Source organism: Setaria italica, chromosome IV (assembly GCF_000263155.2).
Source record: "Setaria italica strain Yugu1 chromosome IV, Setaria_italica_v2.0, whole genome shotgun sequence".
NCBI lineage: Eukaryota > Viridiplantae > Streptophyta > Magnoliopsida > Poales > Poaceae > Setaria > Setaria italica.
The window spans coordinates 35,612,156-35,616,964 of NC_028453.1; the positions used below are offsets into that span (position 1 = coordinate 35,612,156).

General features: G+C 39.1%; 1 long non-coding RNA gene across 1 annotated transcript; it reads right to left on the minus strand.

Annotated features, from left to right (window-relative positions):
* Positions 1-2,308: 2,308 nt before the first annotated feature.
* Positions 2,309-3,015, minus strand: LOC111256935. Its single transcript, XR_002677192.1, has 2 exons — positions 2,903-3,015; positions 2,309-2,707 (listed from the first exon to the last, which is right to left on the minus strand). It is a non-coding gene; the product is annotated as an uncharacterized LOC111256935 (long non-coding RNA).
* Between the last annotated feature and the right edge of the window lie 1,794 nt (positions 3,016-4,809).

The following is a 4,809-nucleotide window of genomic DNA, read 5'->3' on the forward strand; positions in this document are numbered from 1 at the left end:
GATATAGTCTCAGTCCGATCCCAGCACCAAGGACGTGAGATCTCTCACCAACCAAAAGCTTTCGACAGATCATTACGCCCAGCAGCACACAACACCGACAAACAATGCCATGCGGACGGAGGTTAGGGCGAGGAGGAGGCGCAGTTAGTAGATGCCGTAAACCCCCACTGCAGGACGTGACGTCCCATTAACGATACAACGCAACGACCTGCTCAATTGTGTTGCATTGGCAACATAATCAGCATGCAAGTGCAGCAGCTACCTAACAAAACGAAATCAATCGTGATGCTTTTGCAGGCAGCTGTTAGTAATCAGATCGTTCGTTGCAAACTCTGGGACAGAGTAGTCTCTAGGAAAGAAACTAGTGTTAGAAGTATAGTTGTTATCTCATGTAACCGAGTACTAGCTTGTTGTACTCGGATAGTATCTCTTGGAGATATTGGTTGTTGTATCATGGTTTGGTTGATAGATAGTTAGAGATAGATTACTTTTGCATTGTAATTCATTGGGACTTCTTCCCTATATAAACATGCAACTGTGGCGATGCCGAGATAGGCAACCACGTTCTATCCTTTTACAACTAGAGCAGTAGCATCAGCGACAACTTCCAAAATGTCCTCATGTGACAATGGGTAATTGGGGATGAACCTTCTTGCACTTTTTTGGGGGAGAAATATATGCTACAAAGACTTTCTAGTGTAGTAGTGTAATTGATAAAGGTTAATACCAGAATAGTGGTAAATAAATAAAATAATTATGCTGCTGCGACAGCAACAGAATGATAAGCCACGGAAAAGAAAAACTAAACATTTCAGTGTGCTGTTGAGCATTACATACCGAGACGGAGTTTCTACAAGAAAGAAAACAAATATAATGAGACAATATGGTAATTATATGCTCCAGTGTGGTGTTGACCATTAATGATGAGCCGGAGTATATTGCATTGGCTTTGGCTAGAAAACAAAATTTGACGCATAAAGACAGCTTTATTTGGAGCAGTGGATCATGACACTACTAAGCATGGCCGAAAGTCTTTGGTCCAAGATAAGTTAAATCTGTTTTCATTTTTTTTGAAACAGTATATCATTTTCATTAGTCTGACAAGTTAGGCAAATCGTCACCTGCCCGTGCCAGGCAACTCAGAAATTCTTGGGAAACACATGTTTTAAATATATTTTTTGAGCGACGAAGTTGAATGCGTACGTAGTCCATTAGCTCCAGCATGTATGATCATGTCCGAATTCAGCATTTAGGTTGTGATTGGTCGCAGAGTTTTCATCGATTATATTGAGCTAATCTCCATCTCCCTAATCTGGTCCCATTCCTTTCCTAGATTTTGTGGTGATGCTGATATGAAACTGAACTAAGAGATGGGCATACAAGTTTTACAGGAATTGTTTTTCATAGTGAAGCTAACCTTTTAGAGATAACTCAATAAACCAGTCCATGGTAATCTCTTTTAGAGGACATCTTGATAATCTGCATCAAAGCAAAAAAAAACTACAAACGAAACCTTTTCGTTAACAGGTACCAATGTTGTCTGTTTAGATATTATGATCATATTTCGAATATAGAAACATGCCGTGCTCATTGAGTTATGACTACAGAACAGGGTAGCATCGCTGAAAAAGGTTAAGTGCGGTTCTCGCTGTATGGCATTGCTTTCCAATCCAGTAAGAGAGTATCGCGCACAGATGAAAGAGAAATAAATTGTTGCCTGAAATTGAGAAGTGCACTTCAAGGTGTAATATCATCCGTGCAAGGGAGAAGCATAGCTACAAAATGGTAGTATTTTAAAAAAATCAGGACGGGATCTAATCAAACTACATCATTCATGTGTAAATAAACAAAATTACCAGCAAAATGAGAAATACCGTTTGGATTCTTGGAATTGAATTCCATTCTAATAATCATAATTTAGACACAAATTAATTAAACTAATATAGTTATACGTGGAATATATTTGTATATTATTGTTGACCATATGGGAGAGATACTTGTGTACTGCACTTGGAAGTGAGTCGAAGAACTTACTATAAGTTGCATATTAGAAACATAGTATGAGGATCTATAGAATCAATTTCCATTTCTCACCCTATGAATTTAAGATAGGCTTATATCTAAACTTTGGAAAGTTGTGGAATGACATATTTCAAGACAAATAGCCTACTCCACTAAGTAGATTCCAATTCCTTCATTCCAAATGGAGCACAAGAGATATGCCATCCATGTGCTTCGTCAAGATTGGATCAACTGTTGAGTATAGATATAGAAGAACGTTATCTCCAGAAATAAGAAATGCTCAATCGATCCACAGCACAAGCCAAATCAATTAGGATTGGACCAAACACTGGAATTAGGAACACTTCCCCGAAAAGAAAGAAGATAAACATTATCGTCGCCAAAAATGTGAAATGCTCAAGAGATGCGCAGCACAGCACATGCCGTATCGAAACTCTATCCAATACTTTGGAAGCACAGTACCTTCATGCAACTCTGGATGGAAGTGTGAACAGTGAGCACAGTACTTTCATGTGCAGCTGGTTCTTCCATGTGGGGTTCCGCCGTTCCGGGACGCCATGTTTGGAAACTGGCCTAGGACTAGGACCCAAAGACAGACAACGCCAGCACAGCAATTGACAACGGTGGGATCCCTCGGTTTGGCCGCACGTGCCAAGGCCAACAGCTCCAACTCATCGCTCATCACCTGCATGCATATATCGAAGCAATTTGGCACTGCGGTTAGATCTAATCCATGCGTTCAGTTCTGCTCATGTTTCTCTAATGTGACTTTCCATCCTGGAAGGTTCATGCGTCCATGATCTAGAAAATTAGACTCAAGATATGAAGGAATACCATTGTAAAAAGATGCGAAGGATTGTTGTTCAAGAAAGGAAGGTACCTGGAATTAGGCTTGAGATATGAAGCAAATGATGAACAGGCAGATGAGAGTAGCAAAAGGCACGCTTGAAACACAAGTATTATGTTCAGAGAAGGGCATGGGATCATGTGAAGAAGTTTCCTTTTCATGATGATGGTATGATGTGTATAAGTGTATTGTTTTTTCTATCATGTTCCTAGCCATGGCCCATGAGGCGATAACAGGTAGGCACAGATATGTGAGTTTGATTTTAAAAGCATTTCCCTTCATGCAGACATTTCAATCATTTTTTAAAAAAAAAACAAGCCGGCATCCGCTCATCTCTCAAAAGAAATTTACAATAGCCAGAATACGCACTAGCTATCTCAACAGAAATTCTAGCACAGTTTTGGAACTGATTCCATAACTGATTGAGGTACAATATATGCACCATTTCAAGAAAGAGAAAAAAAAGGATTCAATATATGCTGCGCAAGTGCGCATTGTAGACAAGCATCCATCAAACTGTTAATTCGGTTGGGTAGTTGATTGGATAAGATTTTGAGAAACATATCAACTTCTTTGGATTGACTAGTGAAGCGACAGATGCTGCTTGACAGCATGAGGTCATGTGTTAGGCAGAATAGGCAGCCAAAAGTCTATGTTTCTTGCTTGATCAAGAAGCATCAATTCATGCCTATACCATCACTCATCAGCCTGCACGCTTGCGAGTCAAGCCTATAACCAATCATATGCAGAAATTATATTTTTTTTCAAGAATACAAGGGTAATAATTACTGAAACTGCCAAACAGAAGAACCTTGAGCATGTACTTGCCATGTAAAATTTGAAGACAATTGTGCATGATAATGTAATCAGAAATTATTGCCACTGCAAAAAACAAGGCCACATCTTCATATGCATATCACGAAAGCAAATAACGGCAGCACTAGTATAAATTGCATGGACCGGGAGCTTCAGTTGCTTGGTGGCATTCAGAAAGAGAAAGTGCTGAAAGCAACCCCTCAACAGCACTATACCAACTCTCAATCTGTCTCCTTTTCTTTATTTATGTGAAGGCATCTTGCTGTGCCAAATGCTAACTAACCTGGATGACCGTGGTCGAGTCTTGACAACAATTTCAATTCAATCATATCATCCCTTTGACCATATATTTTTTATCATCCTAATAAGTCAGTCATTGATCTTGGTAACTGGGAAATAACTCTGCAAACTTTTGACCTCGAACTGCATCAGAACATGAACCTTCAAAAAACTCAACCAAATGACTGTTTAAGTTTACCTATCTGAGTAGCATTTGTAAAGTTTTCAAGCAACTAATCAACACAAAAGTAAAGTAAATGGAAAATAGGATATATTCCCTTCTTTACTCTGTTCATATCCACCAACTGCATGGTGCAAGGCGCCTGGATGCAATGTTTGATGGACAATCAAATAGACTGAAGAAAAGCAGAAAATGTCAAAGGGTACTCAATTTCAACCTTAACTGAAGAAATAAAAGTTACAGCCAACAATAGACTAAGAGTAATAAACAAATAATAGAATCTGGGAAGCATGGAAATTTCAGATTCTCCATTTTATCTGATGTTCCTCTGTTTCCGTATAGCTGCAAGATGTCAAATACTCAGAAAGTGACCCTGAAAAGCAGTAACCAAGATGCAGCTATAAAATGTCTCCATCCATTTTGGTGGAATACTGTTCTATATGTTTTCCACCGACGAAACGTGCAGAGAAACAAGCTCCTTACAACCTCTGTGACCCAATCCAAATCTGATCTGTTTATCATCTTTGAATCTTAGGGCCAGGAGGAGTTCAGGTTCAGAACGATTCTTCATCACTAATTCACTGGTACCTACCATATTATCATATAAAATGCACGAACCAAAAGAAGAGAAGCAAAACTACAGACGAGCCATATCACAACTCAG